This window comes from Microcaecilia unicolor, chromosome 11, assembly GCF_901765095.1.
Source record: "Microcaecilia unicolor chromosome 11, aMicUni1.1, whole genome shotgun sequence".
Classification (NCBI taxonomy): Eukaryota; Metazoa; Chordata; class Amphibia; order Gymnophiona; family Siphonopidae; genus Microcaecilia; species Microcaecilia unicolor.
The window spans coordinates 154,646,027-154,667,978 of NC_044041.1; the positions used below are offsets into that span (position 1 = coordinate 154,646,027).

Sequence of the window (21,952 nt, forward strand, 5' to 3'; positions counted from 1 at the left end):
CGCCGTGTCCGAAAGCATTCCCACGAAAGCATTCCCACCTCCACAGGCCTTTGAAGCTTAACTACAGAAATAGAGAACTATCTGTCTCGGCCAGTAAGGCACAATGAAGATCATGGATCCCTGGTCCTGCTTGAGTTTCAGTAAGGATTCCCCTATGAGGGGTACTGGAAGATACGCATACAGTAGAACTCCCCCGCACCCCAAATACATGAGGAAGGGATCTGAGGCTAGTTTACCATGTGATCCCAGGCTGGAACTTTCTCGAGATCCACAAAGGGGGGTGCCCTACTCTTGGAAGATCTGGCAGGCTACATCTATATTGAGAAATCATTTGTACGGTTGAACGATTCTGCTCAGTTTGTCCACCAAACTGTTCATCTTCTCCACCAGGCTCTGAGCACCATGCTGAAGCTTGATCACCCATTGCCACATTCCAAATGCTTCCTGACACAAGGTACAAACTTTTGCCTCCCCGCTTGTTGAGATAATACATTGTAACCCGATTTGCCATCTGAACTAGGATATTTAGTTCATTAGCCGATCTCAGAAACCCTTTAGAGTGTTCCAGATTGCCCAAAGTTCAGAAAGTTGATATGAAGGTTCTCCTCCTGGTGAGACCACTGACCTTGAACGTGAATCCCATCTATATGAGCCCCCCCAACCTAGGCTGGATACATCTGTGGTCAGCACCTTGTGGGACAGTGGAATTTGAAATAGAAGTCCCTCTGTCAAATTGGATTTGAATGGTCCACCACAAGAGCGACTCTACAAAAAATGGCCATCCTCTAGGTTCCCCGTGGCTGGAGACCACGGGGAAGCTAGGGTCCATTGGACCAGTCTCAAATGAAGACATGCCAAGGGCGTGACATGCACAGTAGAGGCCTAGCAACCTCAACATCTGCTGACCTGTGACCTGCTGGCTTTGCCATACCTGGAGGGCAATGTCAATCTATGCGTCCATGCGCTGATGTGGGAGAAGGCCTGGGCTTCAACCATGTCTAACAGGGCTCCAATGAACGCTAATCTTTGTACCAGGGTGAGATGGGTCTTTGATAATGAACCCTAGTAGCTCCAACACCCGAATAACTCTCTGCATTAATCCTTGAGCGTCTTCCTTTCATATGGTTTTTAGCAGCCAATTATCCAGGTAGGGAAACATGTGCACTCCCAGATATGCATAGCAATGCTGCATTTTGTAAAGACACGCTCCAACACCCGAATAACTCTCTGCATTAATTCTTGAGCGCCTTCCTTTCATATGGTTTTTAACAGCAGGTAGGGAAACACGTGCATTCCCAGATATACATAGCAATTACTGCTAAGCATTTTGTAAAGACACGAGGGCAAAGGGCAGGATAAAGTACTGGTCATGGTTTTTCCCTACTTGAAATCTGAGATCATCTGTATCTGGATATGGGTGTAATCAACTCCAGAGAGCACAGCCAATCGTTTTCCTGAATCATGGGAATTAAAGGTGTCCAAAGAAACCATCCTGAACATTTAATTAGCCAGATACTTGTTCATGGCTCTTAGGTCTAGGATGAAATGGAATCCTCTTGTCTTTTTGGGGACCAAGAAGAAACAGAAGAAAATCCTGTCCATTTTTCCCCTGGCTGCGTGGTTCAGGAGAGCCTGATGGATGTCCCTTGCTGAGGAGATTATCTTTCTGGTGACAAGGTGGAGGAGGTAGCTGACCTCATCAAATCACAGTCTCAGCTTGCTCCCACTGCATCCTCCTCTTCCAAGAGGTATTCAAGTGCTGGACAGAGGAGACCCTATTATCCTCAAAGGTGTAGGGGCCCTCCTCCTTTCTGCCCTTCCTAATCAGCCCAGAGTTCTCGCTCCCATCCAAGGCAGCCAAGATCTCGACGGTCCCAGTCAGCTCCACATTCAAAGCAAGGGTTGAGCTTTTGCCTTACTCCAGGAGAGTATAACCTCAGTAAAAGTAACCGTCCTGGAGGGAGGCTAAATTTTTTTTCCAAGAAAGGTGGCCTCTTATAACCTCAGATCTAAAAATTGTCCAGACAGATTATGCACTTCATTGGTGAACATTTCCCCAACTTGCCCCCGAAAGCATTAAAAATAAGCTCTTATCACCAGGGACGTTTTACAGCCATAATGGAACAAAACGAAGATGTCCAGGGCAAAAATCTAACGCTTTTGGTCAACCTTTTTTAGAATGAATAAGATGCAAAAAGGTGCCCTAAAATGACAAGATGACCACTGGAGGGAATTGGGAATAACCCCCCCCCCCCTTACTCACCCAGTGGTCACTGACCCCCCTCCCACCCCCAAAAATTTTGATTAAAAACACTACTTACCAGCCTCTATGCTAGCCTCAGATATAATATTCAGGTCCACTATAGCAGCATGCAGGTCCCTGGAGTAGTCTAGTGGTGGGTGTAGTGCACTGCAGACAGGTGGACCCAGACCCATACCTCCCCCCTACCTGTTACACTTGTGGTGAAAACTGAGCCCTCCAGAAACCCACTGCACCCACATATAGGTGCCCTCCCTTCACCCATAAGGGCTACTGTAGTGGTGAACAATTGGGGGTAGTGGGCTTTGGGTGGGTATTGGGGAGCTCATCAGACAAGATAAAAGGAGCAGTGGTGAGATGTGTACCTGGGAGCATTTATGTGAAGTCCACTGCAATGCCCCCCCTAGGGTGTCCCATTGCTTTCCTGTGATGTCTGTGTGGCCAGTCTACTGAGAATGCTGGCTCCTCCTACATCCCAATGGCTTAATTTTGTGCATTTTTCACTAGTACTTTTTTTTTTTCTTCGAAAATGGCCTGACAAGATGAACGCATAGAGCACAAAAGCTTGTTAAAACAGTATTTGATATTAAAAAAAAAAAAAAAAAGATGTTTTGCGGTTTCAAAAATGGTCATGTTTTCTATTTGGTTTTAGGACGTTTAGCGCAAAACATCCAAAGTCCAACTTGGATGTCATATCGAAAATGCCCCTCTATGTTACAACAGACAAGTCTGGAAGTCAATAAAGAGAGAATAAGTGAAGAGTATTCTGATTTTATTTTTATTACATTTGTACCCCGTGCTTTCCCACTCATGGCAGGCTCAATGCTGCAGGCAATGGAGGGTTAAGTGACTTGCCCAGAGTCACAAGGAGCTGCCTGTGCCGGGAATCGAACTCAGTTACTCAGTTCCCCAGGACCAAAGTCCAGCACCCTAACCACTAGGCCACTCCTCGCCTTACTGACCGCAACTGGCGAAGAATAAAACCCACCTTAAAAACACAGGATACTTGAGTAGCAAAAGAGCGCCAGGAGTTGAGAATGACACCTAAGTACCGAAAGGAATCTGAGGGTTGAACAGTAGTTCCAAAGAGTCAGACTAACACTGGGGCTTAGAGATTTCCTGTAAACTAACAGGCTACAGTTTTCTGCTTGTTTAGAACTAGTTTATGATCAAGCAACCATTTGGATACTAGACCAAGACAATCCTGCAGGGGACCAATAGAGGGGGAAAATGAGTTTGTAGAGAAAAACAGAATGTCGTCTGCATAGAGATGGCAGTAAATACCAGTCAACTGAATGACTGTAGCAAGAGGACTAAAACAGGTTAAAGAGGAGAGGGGACAGAATAGAGTTTTGAGGAATAATACAAGCTAAGATATGAGGAGAGAATGTAGTGCAAGGATTAGTGACCCTATAAAAGTGGTCGGAAAGGAAGGATCTAAATCTTGCCCATACCAAGAGAGGAAGGTGAGAAAGCAGGAGGGAATGATCCACCAAGTCAAATGCTGCGGAGAGGTCAAGTGATACAGCTAGAACAATCTTGTGCTTGCCAAGATGCGAGTGGATTTCACTTAAGAGCTGCTAGGACTATCTCCATGCTAAAATGGGACCTAAAACCAGACTGTTTTGGGTGTAGAGCAAGCACAAATTAGATACTGGGCAAATATTGGCAGAGACCTAGGGGTCTAATGAGGCAGAGGCAAGGCTGGTGTTAAGACAACCCCAATACTACAGGGACCCATTTCCCATGCGAATGTACCAGTCCCAGTATTGCCTAAAATGTCCCCCAGAAGATCACACTGACCATTTTCTGGTGAATTTTGAGAGGATCGAACGCATGGCTTGCTGGCCGGCCAGAGACAATGTGGACTACACATCTGGGAAACCTATTAGCGGCAGCAGCCAAACAGCCTTCCAAAGCACCAACCCTGATTGCTGGGCTGCCTATAATGATGTTAAGGCAGCCATCCTGGAGCGGGCAGGGTATACTCTGGAATTTTACAGACAGCAGTACAGGAAAAACACTCTCCATGCAAAAGAAACTCCCTGTAGTTTTTCTACTGGCTGAGTGCTTGGAGGTGGCTTCTATCAGAGGAAAAAATCCAGTATGGAAATAGCGAATATGGTTCTCCTGGAGCAGTTATACTATTCTATGATATTTATGTCTTATACACCACTCATTGATCCAAAACTGACTTCTCGCATTTACATATTTAAAATAAAACTGTTCTCATGAAGAAGCTACAAATTAAAAACCAACAATTATAGTGGATATACTAAAAACTTCTTAAAATGGGACTTCAGAAGATTCATACATGTGGCCTTGATGGGACACTCTTTATCATTATCTACTGTGCCTCGGCGAGTCAAGATCTGATTTTGACCTATTTCTCCTTCCCCTCTTTCCTCTTTCTGTTCTTTTCCCTACCTGCTGCTCATTTCCACGATTTTTCTATTTATTCTCTCTCCCTCTTGCCATCAACTGTTATTGTAATTCTTTTCTTTAGTTCATTGCAAGCCGCTTTGGGGCTGCGTTCCGTGGCAAAAGGTGGGGTATAAATGATCTAAAATAAATAAATAAATAAAATAAATGTAAGTCTTTTAAAGTTTCCGAAAATGAAAAAGTGGTAACACTTGTTTAATATCCTTAGGTAATAAATTCCAAGGCCTAGCTCCTTGAACTGAAAATAAACTGTCATAGATATATTTGTAACGTACATTTTTAAGTAATTGAAAACCCAAAGTCCTAGAAAAACAAAGTTTACTGCCTTGAGATGATATCGTCAATAATTCCCGAACTCCCTTGGAATTTAATCCATATAAGGACTTATGGATCAAACTAAATTTTAAACTGAATACGTTTTTGATTAGTTAACCAATGAACGTCTCTTAAAGCAGGGGAGACTATCAAATTTAGACCAAAAAAAAAAAAAAAAAATCAATGCTACCTCCATATTTTGCAAAAACTGCAGACGTCTTTGCAGCCCAAGAGACAGGCAGAGCTCCAGAGTCTCAATGCGTGGATGAGATGATGGTGCAGGGAGGAGGGTTTTAGATTTGTTAGGAACTGCGCAAAATTCTGGGGAAGGAGGAGCCTATTCTGAAAGGATGGGCTCCACTTTAACCAGGGTGGTACCAGGCTGCTGGCATCACCATTTAAAAAGGAGATAGAGCAGCTTTTAAACTAGAAACTAGGGGAAGGCCGACAGTCGCTCAAAAGTGCATGGTTTGGAATAAGGTATCTTTCAAAGTTATCACCAAAAAAGGGAAGACAATGTATCCCGATAGTGAGATTGTAAAAGAGACCGTAGTAGATCAGCCAGCTTATTTTCGAAAGAGAAAGACGCCCATATTTCGAACCAAATCAGGAGATGGGCGCCTTTCTCTCATGGGTGCCCAAATCGGTATAATCGAAAGCCGATTTTGGGCGCCTCCAAATGCAGTCTGTCGCGGGAACTAACAAAGTTGGCGGGGGCGTGTCAGAGGCGTGGTGAAGGCGGGACTGGAACGTGTTTATCGGCCGAGGAGAGATGGGCGCGCTCGGCCGATAATGGAAAAAAGAAGGGCGGCAGTAGCGAGAATTTGGGCCGCTTTTTTTGGACCCTTTTTTTTCACGAACAAGTCCCCAAAAAGTGCCCCAACTGCCCAGATGACCACCGGAGGGAATCGGGGATGACCTACCCTGACTCCCCCAGTGGTCACTAACCCCCTCCCACATGTTTGTTCACCCCTTCAAAGAAATGTAGTAGATTGGTGAGGCAAGATTTCCCTTCACTAAATCCATGTTGATTTTGTCTCATTAATCCATGCTTTTGAATATGCTCTGTAATTTTGTTCTTAATAAAACCTTATTTAATCTGACCTGCATCCTATTATATAGGCCGCCTAGCGACTGGAACGAGGTACAGCCTATTTTTGCGGATTTGCACTTTTCTAGCCACTGACAAGTCAGTTATGACCCATGAACTGCATAACTAAAGGCTCAAACTTAAAATGCCTGAAAGCTGCATCTTTACTTTCTGCTGAGAACTGTAAATTCGAGGTCATGCTGATTCAGCAAGGAGCACTCTTCCCCTCCCTGACAGAGTTGACTGACTCAGATAATCACAAGGACACTAAGAATGTACACAGTTTGAAGGCGAAGACGTGTTTGAGGTTTTTTAGACAAAACAATTCATAAGACCTGAGTCTTGGAAAAATTCCTGTAACAAAATGACGGCTACAATCTCCTGTGGAAGAAACTTTGGACTTGTTATAAGATGCTGTGTTCCATAAACATTTAGATATTGTATTCTGTATTCCATAACACTTAGATAGTGTGTTCCATTCTATGTAAATAATAAAGACAGAAATTAGCTGATGTAACAGAATTTAGCTGAAATTGCAAACTGTATGATTTGGGAGGGGAAATGATGTCCAATCCACTGTATATCAGGCACTGTTGTACTGTATTAGACAGAGGCTGAGATGATCAACAGTGAGTAGGTCTTTACCGCATTGGTCTCTCTCTCCCTCTCATAACAAATTGCTATTTGTTATTGGGCTGATTGCTTTGTTATTATCTGGATTGGTAAGTAATACAAACTTTCTACTTGGAAGAAACACAGCTTCTATCTTTTCTGTCACCTCACATCTTGGGGGTGGCTGGTCCACTGTATCTTGGGGTGGGTGTAAGGAGGAAGAAACTCTATTGGTATATTTCTTATGGTAAGTAGAAATATCAGAGAAAGAATTACCACATATTATAGCCTGAGATGGGTGGTTAGCAGAGGGGACCATATAACCACTGACTCCACTATAAACACAATGAAGTTTTTGTAAAAATGGTGTGATGTGGTCACGTCGTTTGCGACATTCTATGAGTCTTGCTGCTGCATACTGAATCAACTGGAGCTGGTGCAGGCCCTTTGTAGTCAGACCATTGTATAGTGCATTGCAGTAATCCAGTTTTGATGTTATCATGGCATGCACAACTGGGATAAGATTTACCTTCTCAATGCAAGGAGAGGGACAACGTAGCTGTCGCAAATAGTAGAAGCAGCTCTTGAAGGTCGCTTAGATTATCCTATATAATAATTCTCACCACCAACGTTCTAATGTGTCTGTGTCCGTGGTGCCTTCGGAGTTGCTGAGCTAGGCTCCATAGCCAGGCTGACATCACTCACAGCTGATTCCCAGGCAGGGGGAGGAGTAGGGAAACACGAGGAGCAAGTGTCAGGGAGCGGCGCATCAAACAACCACCCTCCTCTCCCCTGCCCCCCCTCCAGCCACCCACGTCCTGCGACCCTCCTCGCCCCCTGCAGCCACCCATGTCCAGGCAGGAAAGATCCCCGGTCCTGCCTGCCCGCTGCTGGCGCTGGTGCTCCCCCACTGCCAGATCACGGTTCAAAATGGCCACCAATACTTACAAGGGCGGCCTCCAAGACTTCAGCAGAAGTCTCGCGAGTCCGCCATTGGAAGTCTCGGTGGCCATTTTGAACAGCAATCCGGCAGCAGGGGAGCGTCAGCACCAGCAGTGGGCAGGCAGGACCAGGGATCTTTCCTGCCTGCCCCGAAGAATTGGTTACACAACCTGGGTGGATGAAGGAGGGGCAGGTGAGAGAGCACTGTAACCAAGGAATCCATTCTGGTGGTTGAAAACTCTTTCTCAGAAGGAATGAGAGGATATAAACAGTTCTGCCAACCTTGAGACCCACCTTGGGGAGTCCCATTCTGCTGAGACAAGATCCAGGATAGCCACATGAACTGGAAAGGCCTTAGGAGGACATTTATGGCCTTGCATAATGGAATTCTCCTAGAAGAAAGAAGGTTGAGAAGAAGAGGGTATATCCAAGGCTTCTAACGACTAAGTGAAGTTCCTCTTTCTGAAAAAGCCTGAACACCTTAGGATCATCTCCTTCCTCCAGAGAACTTTTCTTCTAAGGCAGGGGTTCCCAAGTCTGTCATGGAACCCCTGCAGTCAAGGTTTTCAGGTTATCCAAAATGAATATGCAAAATACAGATTTGCATACCAAAGAGGAAGTATATGCAAGTCGGGACAGGTTTGGCAATCACTGCTCTAAAGGCACTCTCAAAAAAGCAGTTCTAGATTTAACTGAAGGATAGTGCTAAATTAACAGATTGTGTGTCCAAATTCTGGATATGATCCAAACACATTTGCTTTGGAGGTATGGAATCAGAAGGTTCTGCTACAGACAAAGGTCAGACTGAAGCTGATCCCTTTTCTAAAGATAAGCCTGGAGCAAGGAAAAAAATAAATCTAGGAAAGAAAAACAGGCCCTACAGCAGCAAATGAAGCAGTTCAGAAGATTCAGGCTGAATAGTATATGAGGCAGGGCCACCATTAGAGCAAGCAGACAACATGGTCGCTGATTTTGGCATTTCCACAAAAGTACCACAAGGTGGCTCAATCAACTGAGAGGTACTGGGATTAAAGAGTGTGCTTCTGAAAATGGCTGCCGTTTCTGTGGTTTGAGAAGAATCACAGGAAGGCTCTAACTGAGGAAAATCCATTGGTAAAGAAAGGTTGTGGAAACCCACAAACTTCCTTCCTCAGGACTGGTCTCTTCCTTGATGTTTAACTGCATGGCAAGAAGGCCCTAAGCTGTCCAATGTACCCCGCAGCAGGAGCACCTTTTTGTCAACTCAGCCAGAGCAGCCATTGAAAAGACTAACTGCAGAACAGTGCAACAGTGAAAAACAACGTAATGCAAATTTTTAAAAAGAGTTCCAGAGGTGATCTGGGAAATTATAGACCGGTTAGCCCAACATCTGTGCTGAGCAAAATGGTAGAGACTATAATAAAGAACAAAATTACTAAGCATATACATAGGCATGAATTAATGAGACAAAGCCAGCATGGATTTAGTCAAAATAAACCTTGCCTCACCAAACTGCTACATTTCTTTGAAGGAGTGAATAAACATGTGGCTAAAGGTGAGGCAGTCGATATTGTTGTATCTGGATTTTCTAAAGGCATTTGAAAAAGTACCTCATGAAAAATTTCTGAGGAAATTAGAAAGTCATGGGAGAGGAAGCACTGTCCTATTGTGGCTTAAGAACTGGTTAAAAGAAAGAAAACAGAGTAGAGTTAAATGGTCAGTATTCTCAATGGAGAAGGGCAGATAGTGGGGTTCTCCAAGGTCTGTGCTGGGACTGCTACTTTTTAACATATTTATAAGGGATCTAGAGATGGGAATAATAACTAGTAAGGTAATGAAATTTGCTGATGACACAAAGTTATTCAAAGTTGCTAAATCACAGCAGGATTGTGAAAAACTGCAAGAGAACCTTAGAAGGCTGGGAGATTGGGCATCCAAATGGCAGATGACATTTAATGTAAGCAAAGTGATGCATGTGGAAAAGAGAAGCCCAAACTACAGCTACATGATACAATATTACACATTAGGCGTCACCACCCAGAAAAAAAAGTTGATACATTGAAACCCTCTACTTAATGTGCAGCAGCAGCTAACAAAGCAAATACAATGTTAGGAATGATTAGGAAAGGAATGGAAAACAAAAATTAGAATATAATGCCTTTGTATCACTCTATGGTGCGACTGCTGGTCACCGCATCTCAAAAAAGATAGTGGAATTAGAAAAGGTACAGAGAAGGGCGACAAAAATAATCAAGGGAATGGGGCAACTTCCCTATAAGGAAAGGTTAAAGAGTCTTGGGCTCTTCAGCTTAAAGAAGAGATAGATATGATAGAGGTCTATGAAATAATGAGTGGAGTGGAAGGGTAGTCATGAATCTTATCTTTCCAAAAATACAAGGACTAGGGGACATGAAATGAAGCTAGTAAATTTAAAACGAATCAGAGAAAATATTTCTTCACTCAACATGTAGTTAAACTCTGGAATTCGTTGCCAGAGAATGTGGTAAAGTGAAGTTATTCACCTGTAGCAGGTGTTCTCCGAGGACAGCAGGCCAACCTTAAACTAAACTATATACAATCTAGTTGTGAAAGTGCAGTCTAGAACAGAACAAAACTGGGCCTATGAGGGTGGAGTTGGATTCTAGACACCAAACAAATTCTACAGAACTGTCTGAACCAGCTGTCATGTTGGGGATCCTGCAGTAGTGAGATGTGAATATGTGGACTGAAGACCATGTCACAACCTCATAAATCTCCTCAATGATGGCTGACCTCAAGTGGGCTACCAATGTAGCCATTATGAGTCTTGACATGACCTTCTAGAGTCAGCCCAGCCTGGGCGTGTGAAGGAGATGCAATCCACTAGCCAACTGGAAATAGTGTGTTTGTTGATGGCTACCCCCAACCTGTTTGGGTCAAAATCTGAGTGGTCTATGGACTTTAGTCCACTCCAGACAGAAGGCTATGGCTCACTTGCAGTCCAAAGTATGCAGTATACTTTCACCAGGATGGGCATGCAGCTTTGGAAAAAAATGTTGGCAGAACAATTGACTGGTTAATATGGAACTCCGATGTTACCTTAGGAAGGTGCTTAGTGTGTGCGAAGAACAACCCTGTTGTGATGAATTCATGTAACGTGGATCAGCTACTAGGGCTCAATGACTGCGCGCTGAAGTGACTGCCACCAAAAGCACATCTTTCTAGGTCAGATACTTAAGATGACAAGAGTCAGGCTGGGTTAGAATGATATTGAGATCACTTGACCCAGTAGGTTTGACCAGGGGGGCCTTGTGAACACCAAATCTCTCAGGAATCGAGCCGTATGCTGCACAGAGATGGGCTTACCACCTATACAAAAATGTTAAGCACCAATTGCACCGAGATGTACCCTTACAGAGTTGGTGGTCACTGCTGTTGCCGTGACTCCCACCCAACTTACCTCCCGTTTTCCAGGGGCTCCGGAATCGGGTCTTATGGTCCTCCTCGGCATCGCAGGGCTTTGGTTGTGGGAATGGGCTGGCCATGCTGCCTTCCTCCTAGGCCCACATTTTAAAGGGTTAACGACAGGAATCCCATGGAGGCGCCCAGAGAGGATATTACGGGTCTAAGCCTATTTAAGGAACCTCTGGATTCTTCAGCGCTGCCTTCGCAATGGGTTGCTTGACTGTCTTGTGTAGTTGCAGTCTTGTCTGCCTCGTCTCCAGCCGGCTTTATCTTGATCTTAGTCTATCTTGCTTGGGTCCAGCCTTGTCTTCTGCTTCTACTAGTCTGGATTTAGTTACTTATTGCACCTAGTCCTGTGCCTTGTGCTGTACCTAGCCCGAGAGACTTGCCTGCTGCTAGTCGGGGCCCGGTTGACCCTCGAATTGACAGAATAGAGCCAACCCGGCTATGGCCCAAGGGGCACACCTTTCCTGAATCATCACAACTGTTTTTTAAACTAGACTCAGAGAGGTGCAGGAGGTATTCAATATAGAGGATCTTGCCCTCATATCGGACAGCAAACCTTCTCCGTTTAAAAGAATAATGCCTCTTAGTGAAATCTTTCCTGGAAGCAAGCACAATTTTGGAAACACCCTCAGGCAGATACAAGGATTGAAATTCTACACTCCCAACATCCAGGCTGTAAGGGCCAGGAACTGGAGGCTGGGATGCTTGAGGGACCTCTTGTTCTGCATTATGAGGGTCGGAGGGTCAGAAAGCACTCCAATCTCCACAGCTACTTGGAGGACAACTCCAGAAGAAGAGGAAACCAGATCTGTCTCAGCCAGAATGGAGCGATCAGGATAATTGTTCCCCAATCTTGCCTGAGTTTCAGTGAAGTCTTCTCTATGAGAGGTATGAGAGGATAAGAAGCAACCAGAAGACTCTCCCCACCAATGAAAGAGAAAGGCAGCTGATGCTAGTATGCCATGTGATGAGCCTGGAGCAGAACTGAGGGATCTTGTTGTTGAGCTGTGTGGCGAAAAGATCCACCGAGGGGGTGCCCCGCTCTTGGAAGATCTGTAGGCTATGCCCAGATTGAGAGACCACTTATGAGGCTGCATTACCCTGCTCAGTCTGACCACCAGGCTGTTGTTCTTGCCAGCCAGATACATTTCTTGTAATACCGTCCCATGAAAGAGGGACCACTCTCACGTTTGTACCACCTCCTGACACAAGATCCCAAACTCCCCTGCTTGTTCATATAATACATTGCAACTTGATTGTTGGCTTGGATGAGAACAATTCTTTTCTTTTTTTTTTTTAATTTATAGAATTTTAACTTATAATCAAGTATAATACTTGTACAGAAAAGCTATCTGGCGTTCATTATATTATATATAAAAAAGGAAAATATCTCACCAGAATATACTCAAGTCCACAATTGGGATTCAAAATGTTACATATAGGATATCTAGAAAAAAAAAGCAGGAATTTGCTGAGTCTGATTCCCAAAAGGTACCAGTAAATTATTACACAGAGCTATTCCTTCCCCTCCCAATAGACCCCTTAGCTGTTAAAAGGCAGTGAGTTGAGGGGGATAAAAAAAACCCCCAAACATACTTATTCATCTGATATTTAACAACGCACTTGCAAGGATATCTTTAAAAAAAAGTCGCCCCCAAGTGAAGTACCCCTGGCTTCATCATAAGGAATTGTTGTCTACGCTTCTGAGTATCTTTAGTAACATCAGGAAAAACACGGATTTTCAGTCCAAGAAAACTTTTTTCCCTATTCTGAAAGAATAGTCTCATTAGCCAGTTTTTATCTGGAGTTAATGCCACAATTGCAGAGTCGACGGTATTACCGTTTCACTATCAGAAGCTTACAGAATCGCTGAAACATCTAATTCTTGAGAAGTTTGATTCTCTTTTGTTTTTGCTGGCAGATAATATATTTGAGAGAACGGGGGAATGGCCTCTTCAGCCACTCCCAATATATCTTATGTATTTCCTTAACATATCTCTTGGAGAAGTTGCAAATTGTTTGGGGAAATTCAAAAAATGAAGATTATTATTTCTTATCGAATTTTCCAAGGATTCAGTTTTTCTTCTAAGGAATATTAAGTCCTTAACTATATTCTTGTTATGATTGTGTCTTTTTAACTTCATTTTCATATTCCTTATTTTTATTCGTTAAGGTTTCCATTCTATATTCAATATCTTTTGTCTTCTGCTCTAAATTGGTTAAATCTTGAGTCAATTTTTTTTTTATCTGCGGGCATATTGCTTTTCCCAACACTACTATTAATGTCCATAGACTATCCAGCGTAACTTCACTTGGTTTGTCCATTGATATAGGAAATACAGTTGTTGTTACTTCTATGTTAGAATAAGAGCCATGTTCCTCACTCACGGCTGAAGTCTCCTTCTCCGTTCCAGGAGTAATTAGTAATACTCTTCCAATCTGGTTGTCTAAGTCTCTTCCGGACCGAATTACTCCGGTCGATGTCATCACCTCCCATCTCTCTTCTCCCGTTCCAAGTGTAGGCTTCGGGATAGAGGATGCCAACAGAGGAGTACTACTCCCAGAGGGTTGAGGGGGAGGAGCTCTTTCATCGGGACTGAGCGAAAGCACTAGCCCTAGAAACGCTGCGGGGTCTCCATCCACCCCAGAACGGACCAATGGGCTATTCCCCAACACCTCTGGCACCGTGTTTCTCTGAAAGAAAGTTTGCATTGTAACCGGGTTAGAGGAAAGGTTCTGCCGCTGAGGAGCGATGGAGGAAGACCAGCACCTTCTTTTCGGCATCGCCAAAACTTAAGAGATTCAGAGAAGCAGCAGGTACGTCAGCCATCTGGAAACCAAAACGAGAACAATTTTGTTCTGTAAACGATCTCTGAAAGCCTTTAGAGAGTGTTCAAACAGAAGTCTGCCCAGTACCGTTCTTGTACTAAGTTCTGAAGCTAACATCAAAGTCCCTTAAAATTTACACTCCAGCCCATCCCTATCTATTCAGTCACGGTCAGGGCACAGACCATAGAAGTCTGCCCAGCTCCCGTTTTGTTTCCCCAATTACCGGCGTCGCCACCCGATCTCCACTAAGATTCCATGGAACCATTCCTTCTAAACCGGATTCCTTTGTGTTTATCCCACACGTTTGAATTCCATTACCGTTTTCATCTCCACCTCCCGTGGGAGGGCATTCCACATATCCACCATCCTCTCCGTGAAAAAGTACTTCCTGATATTAGTCCTGAGTCTGCCCCCTTCAACCTGAATTCATGTCCTCTAGTTCTACCGCCTTCCCATCTCCGAAAAAGGTTCATTTGTGGATTAATACTTTTCAAATATTTGAATGTCTGTATCATGTCACCCCTGTTTCTCCTTTCCTCCAAGGTATACATGCTCAGGTCAGCAAGCCTATGCTCGTACGGTCTGCAACACAAATCCTCTACCAATTTTGTAGCTTTTCTTTGCACTGCTTCCAGTCTTTTTACATCCTTAGCAAGATACGGCCTCCAAAACTGAACACAATACTCCAAGTGGGGCCTCACCGACTTGTAGAGGGCATCAACACCTCCTTTCTTTTGCTGGTTATGCCCCTCCCTACGCAGCCTAGCATCCTTCTGGCCACGGCCGTCGCCTTATCACACTGTTTCTTCACCTTTAGAGCCTCAGACACCAACAACCCAAGGTCTCTCTCCTGAGTCGAGCTTACTAACCTCTCCCCTCCTATCTGGCATCTCTCTTTTGGGTTTCTGCACCCCAAGTGCATCGCTCTACACTTCTTGGCATTAAATTTTATTAAGAATATTTAATCAGAGCAGTAGAGTGTAAGGGCATGAAGCCTGAGGATCAGTATTCCGTGACTGAGACTGGACGTTAATCCTGCTGGCGAGTTGCTGAAAAATTGAATTATTCTTTAAAAAAAAAATGTGGCCAACATTGAGGAACAAAAGAAAGAATGAGCGGTGATTTGTGAATCCAAATCTGTTTTGAACAAGGCTCTTTTGAAGTTCAGTCAATTACCATGGAAGAGGGTACTCAGACTTATTGTCACAAATGAAAAAGTAACAATAACGATGAATGCAATGGATACAGTTTCAAAGCTTTGGTGAAGCTCATGTGGAATAGTGAAAACAAACAAGGATTATTTACAATCGACAAGTTGGTTTCAGAGTACAAAAAAAGATTACCTCGAATGAGGATTGATAAGGTTTGAGGACTATAAGAACATCACTGATTAATAATTTGTTGTGGATTGGATATCTGGACTAAAAGTATTGATAATACACATGAACCATCAACACGGATGAGAATATGGGGAAAAACATTGAAAATAAGATGTGACGGTCTGAGTGTTCTGTGTGTATAAAAAATGTTATTTTTTGTGGAGCTTATGTTCAAAACAGTAAATGTATGTGTATAAAAGACAGAGAGTGGGATCTGTTTGTAATATATTAAAGAAAAGGGAAAAAAAAAAACACCCGGAGCACATTATTGTAAATTAATTAAATTTTAACTTACGAGACTGGGAGACTGGGCGGCTAGATGGCAGATGACGTTTAATGTGAGCAAGTGCAATGTGATGCATGTGGGAAAAAAAGAACCCGAATTATAGCTACGTCATGCAAGGTTCCACATTAGAAGTTACGGACCAAGAAAGGGATCTGGGTGTAGTCGTCGATAATACACTGAAACCTTCTGCTCAGTGTGCTGCTGCGGCTCAGAAAGCAAATAGAATGTTGGGTATTATTAGGAAAGGCATGGAAAACAGGTGTGAGGATGTTATAATGCCGTTATATCGCTCCATGGTGCGACCGCACCTTGAGTAGTGTGTTCAATTCTGGTCGCCGCATCTCAAGAAAGATATAGTGGAATTGGAAAAGGTGCAGCAAAGGGCGATTAAAATGATAGCGGGGATGGGACGACTTCCCTATGAAGAAAGACTAAGGAGGCTAGGGCTTTTCAGCTTGGAGAAGAGACGGCTGAGGGGAGACATGATAGAGGTATATAAAATAATGAGTGGAGTGGAACAGGTGGATGTGAAGCGTCTGTTCATGCTTTCCAAAAATACTAGGACTAGGGGGCATGCGATTAAACTACAGTGTAGTAAACTTAAAACAAATCGGAGAAACTTTTTCTTCACCCAACGCATAATTAAACTCTGGAATTCATTGCCGGAGAACGTGGTGAAGGCGGTTAGCTTGGCAGAGTTTAAAAGGGGTTGGACGGTTTCCTAAAGGACAAGTCCATAAACCGCTACTAAATGGACTTGGGAAAAATCCACAATTCCAGGAACAACATGTATAGAATGTTTGTACGTTTGGGAAGCTTGCCAGGTGCCCTTGGCCTGGATTGGCCACTGTCGTGGACAGGATGCTGGGCTCGATGGACCCTTGGTCTTTTCCCAGTGTGGCATTACTTGTGTACTTAACTGCCAGACCCTCGAGCATTTTTCTAACATTCGGGAGATCCCATTTCTACTCCCTCCAGGGTATCCACTCTATTGGCTATTTTCTTGTTATCTGCAAAAAGGCACACCTTTCCTTCCAACCCTTCATCAATATCTCCCACAAATATATTAAACAAAACAGGCCCCAGCACCGACCCCTGAGGAACTCCACTGCTCACTTTCCTTTTCTCTGAGCGGATTCCATTTACCACCACCCTCTGCCACCTGTCGGTCAACCAGTTTCTTATCCAGTTCACCACTTTCAGTCCCAAGTTCAACCCTTTCAGCTTATTCACAAGTCTTCTGTGGGGGGCCGTATCAAAAGGCTTTGCCAAAGTCCAAGTAGAATACATCTAGCGCATGTCCCTCATCCAGTTCTTTGGTCAGCCAGTCAAAGAAGTCAATAAGATTCGTTTGGCAGGATTTTCCTTTGGTAAAGCCATGTTGCCTCAGGTCCTGTAACCAGTCGGCTTCTAGAAAGTTAACTATCCTTTCTTTTAGCAGCGACTCCATTATTTCTCCTACCACCGACGTGAGTCTTACAGGTCTGTAGTTTCCCACTTCTTCCCTGTCTCCACTTTTGTGAAGAGGGACCACATCCACTCGTCTCCAATCTCGCGGAGCCTCTCCAGTCTCTAAAGACCTATTAAATAGATCTTTAAGAGGTCCCGCCAGGACCTCTCTGAGCTCCTTCAGTATCCTGGGATGTATCCAATCCGGCCCCATAGCTTTGTCCACCTTCAGATTCTCCAGCTGTTTATAAACTCTTTCTTCTGTAAACCGCACAGTATCTACTCCATTCCCAAATATTCCCTCGGCGGCCGACCGCAGTCCTTCTCCAGGATTTTCCTCCGTGAACACCGAAGAGAAATAATTGTTTAGCACGTTCGCTTTATCTTCATCCTTTCTCTCTTCTCCTTTCTCCAATATATCTGAAAAAGGTCTTGTCACCTCTCTTTACATCTTTAGCCATTTTTTCTTCCGCTTGTGCTTTCGCTAGCCGTATTTCCATCTTCGCTTCTTTGAGTTTAAACTGAAAACCTTTTCCATGATCCTCTCGTTGCGTTCTTTTGTATTTCTTGAACAAAGCCTCTTTTGCTCTTATTTTTTCAGCTACTTGTTTGGAGAACCATATAGGCTTCCTGCTTCTCTTGTTTTTGTTTACTTTCCTCACAAAAAGATCAGTCGCCATATTTAGAGAAGCCTTTAGCTTGGACTACTGTTTTTCCACTTTTCCTATGCCTTCCCGTGCCAACAGCTCCTTCTTCAGGTATTCCATTTTATCAAAATCAGTATGTCTGAAATCCAGTACTTTGAGTTTTGTGCGCCTGCACTCCGCCTTCTTCCTTATATCAAACCATACGGTGTGATGATCACTATTACATAGGTGGGCACCCACCCGGATATTGGAAACACTACCTCCATTAGTGAGCACTAGATCCAGCATCGACCCTTCCCTCGTGAGTTCTGTCACCACTTGTCTGAGGAAGGCACTTGACAGGCATCCACAATCTCCCTACTTATTTCCGATTCCACAAATGGGACGTTCCAATCCACATCAGACAAACTGAAATCTCCAAACAGTAGCACCTCCCCTTTCATACCAATCTGTTGAATATCTTCTATCAGATCCTTGTCTAACTTCTCCGTTTGCGCAGAAGGTCTGTAGATAACCCCTGTGTGGATACAGGTTCTGTCTTCTCTTTCCAGGACGATCCATAAAGCTTCTTCCTTTCCCCAGGTTCCCTGCATTTCAGCCGCTCTGATACTGTCTCTCACATTACAGAGCCACTCCTCCACCTCTTCGGCCCTCTCTATCCTTCCTAAAAAGATTATAGCCTAGTACGGCCACATCCCATTCATGGAAATCGTTGAACCACGTCTCCGTAATACAACAATATCCAAGTTTTCTTCAAACATCAGGGCTGGCAAGTCTTGAACCTTTTTACTTAGACAACGAGCATTTGTGCACATAGCTTTCCATGCGCTTAGTGAGTTTGGGTGGTTTTCTATATTTACATGACCTTTCCCTCTGCCATCATGTTTATTCTGTGGGTGACTTTCCGAAATCCCCCGTTTCCTTTTGCCACCCCCACCCTCTAGTTTAAATGTCTAGAAATGTACTGTCTGAATTTCTCCCCAAGGATCCTTTTTCTCCCATCATTGAAAGATGTAGCCCATCATTACAGTACAGCCTGTTATTTTTCCATGTATTACCCCATTATCCTATGTACCTAAAACTTAAAGTTTAACTTTATTCACTCCTGGGGAAAAGGTGTTGGAGATATTACTGATCAGGAATGGCAAAGCAAATATCAAAACAGTTTCAAGGTCTCTATTACCTGCTAACCTGATAGAGAATGAACTCAAATGATATATCGTTGGTATAGGTGCCCTATGAGGCTTATCCATTTTTCATCCAAATATTCTCCTAAGTGTTGTAGAGGATACAGGGCCATACATACTTTTATGCATATATGGTGGACTTGCCCAGTAATACAACCGTTCTGGGAGGAATGGGGGGAGTGTTTTGTCAACAATTCTAACTACACAGATACCATTAGACTCAAAAGTTCTTCTTACTGAATTGACTCATGATGGAATGATTTGAGTTTCTGCCAGGTACTTGTGACCTGGATTGGGGACTGTTGGAAACAGGATACTGGGCTAGATGGACCCTAGTGGTCTAGTGGCCTCTTCAGAGACAGGCAACATCCTCACTCTTTCCTGCCTGCTGCTGCTACTCTGCCCAGCGCTGCTGCATTTCTAAAATGGCTGCTACTTCCCTTCGGCAGTCTCACGAGAATGAGACCCACAAGACTGCCACAGGAAGTATCGGCAGCCATTTTGAAAATGTGTTAGCATCGGGCAGAGCAGCAGCAGTGGGCAGGAAAGAGTAGGAGATCTCTCCTGTCCCCAAAGAGGCCACTAGACCACCAGGGTAGATCATGGCAGGACCAGGTAGGGCGCACTGGTGTGCAGGGTGCAGGTAGTGTGACCCTTACAGCCCGGGGGCCCAGAGCACCGCCAGTCCACCCCTGTTCAGATCGGTGTGTAGGACCACACTTGTTAACAAATTTAGTGTAAGGTAAGTCACTGAAACTCACTAACCCTGTGAACTGAAGCAAGTGCCTCCAAAATTAAGACCTTGCAGGTCAGGTGTTTCAAACTGCAGGCATCTAAGGGCAGAAAACAGAGCTATCATCAGCTGGATACAATGTTAAGGTCCCATGACACAGCAAGAGGCTTGAGGGGAGGCTTCAGTACATGCAAGCCTCACAAAAAAAAATGAACTAAAGCTGTACAGAGATGGGTTTACTTTCTATGTGATAAGCTTCAACTGCACTAAGATGAGCCCTACCCAAATTGGTCTTGAGACCCACCTACAACAGATAAGGTATTCAAGCTAGTTTTGTATGGGGCAAGCTAAATGATATCTTGCTCTGCCCTCACACCAGACAGCAAACCTCTTCCATTTCCATCCATATGCTCTTTTAGTAGAATAATTTCTGGTAGCCAGCAAGACTTACTAGAGACTGCCAGGCAAATTCAGGGAAACTAACACTTAACTTCTCAATAAATGTAACTTCTCAGTATCCAAACTGTGAAGGCTAGGGACTCAATGTTGGGACATAACATTGTGCCCTATACTTGCATGATCAGTATTGAAAACATTCTGGCCTCACAGGACTTCTGGCTAATAGCGGGGCATGAAAACTGTGGCTTCCCAATCTTGTCCGTTTCAGAATGGTCTTCACTATGACAGGAATAGAGACAGTACACATACGGAAGGCCTTTCCCCTCCCTGAATTTAGAAGGAAGGGGGAAAGGGGGGGAAGGGGGAAAAGGGAATGGGACTCATATCGCCTTTCTGTGGTTTCCAACTACATTCAAAGTGGTTTACATATTATATACAGGTACTTATTTGTACCTGGGACAATGGAGGGTTGTGACTTGCCCAGAGTCACAAGGAGCTGCAGTGGGAATCGAACCCAGTTCCCCAGGATCAGAGTCCGCTGCACTAACCACTAGGCTACTCCTCCACTCCATCAGAGTAGAGGAGCAGCCTAGTGGTTAGTGCAGCAGGTGCATCAAGAAGGCATCAGAGGCTAGTTTTTTTTTCAAGTTTAATTTTTTGTCAAATTATAGCATTATACAGTACATATGGTAGAAAGGAACCTCCCAGCCAAAGATAGCCTCAGCCAATACCTCACAGGCCTAGATCCAACTTTCAAACAGTGCCAACAACAGTAAGGCAGAGACTACAGAACTGCAACATATCTACCATATTGACATATATAATCTCCTCACTTGGGTACTCAGTAAGACATCATGAACCCAAAGGAACCCAGTAAATCTCTTACAAAAGTACCCCACACTTTACTGTACATACTGGACAGACAAATACAGTGCACAAGTACAAGTCCATGAACAACTGGTAGGATGTCATGAAGGACCTAAGCATAGTATTCTGAAACAGTCTGTTCCCAAGAAATTCCAATGTCTAAGCTTCCCTCCTAGAGGGCACATAGGAGCAAGTCTTGTAACTTTTGGTTCTTTTGAGAACAGACAAACCACCATGAAAGGTGAGAAATCTGTTGCTTCTGGAACAAGAGCATTCTGGACTCTATACATAAAGTTGACCTTGTTATCAATAAAAGATACAGAGCGGGCCGGGGTGGGGGGGGGGGGGGGGGTCTCCCACATTCTCTCATCTGTATAGGATTCTGTTAAGAACCTTTGTTGCAGCCCCCTGGGGGATATCCTGAGCCATTTCCACAACAAAAATCAATGAAAGCGCCTCTGGTGTGTATTTGTGTCTCACATGTGGTGGGATCTGAAGAGACCAGTGGACCCCTCCATCAAGAAAGCCTCTGGTTTCTCATCGGAATCCCAAGAAGTGCATCAACTCAGACTCACAGAAATCTGATGGCGAAATTTAAGTATCTACCTGTCTTGCAATACCGATTGCTCGGTCAGGTTTTCTGAGCATTGAGATGCCAAGGATTCCAGGTGTGTTGGGAAAGCTTCCTCGCCCAAAGCAATTAAAATGGACACCAGTGCAGCCTTCCTCAATTCTGAACCCCTTCAAAACATCTCTTTCATGCAGAGCATTGTCTTCAGTATCAGCTGGACCACATCTGCCCTTGACTTTAACAATGTTGAAGCTGCAGCATTATGTTGAGCGAATTTGAATTTCTGTATCAGCAGCTCCTCAAAGGCTGACATTAACAAAAGCATAGACATTACAGTAGGTGTGGCCACATCTTCCCGAGTTACTTGGGGTGTTATGAATCAGGGGCCTCAGATCTGTGGAGGCTGTCACATCCTCTACAATGGCACCGAAGATGAATGAGTCCTTGTGTCAAAGCACTATGAGAATACTGGCAACATTGGTGCCACACTTGATGGGAAGCGAAACTGAGATGTC

At 44.1% G+C, this 21,952-nt stretch overlaps 1 protein-coding gene across 4 annotated transcripts in view; it reads right to left on the reverse strand.

Moving 5' to 3' along the window:
* Window positions 1–21,952, reverse strand: part of CIPC (CLOCK interacting pacemaker) — a 194,981-nt gene that overhangs the window by 126,190 nt on the left and 46,839 nt on the right. The gene's annotated exons all lie outside the window — the stretch shown is intronic.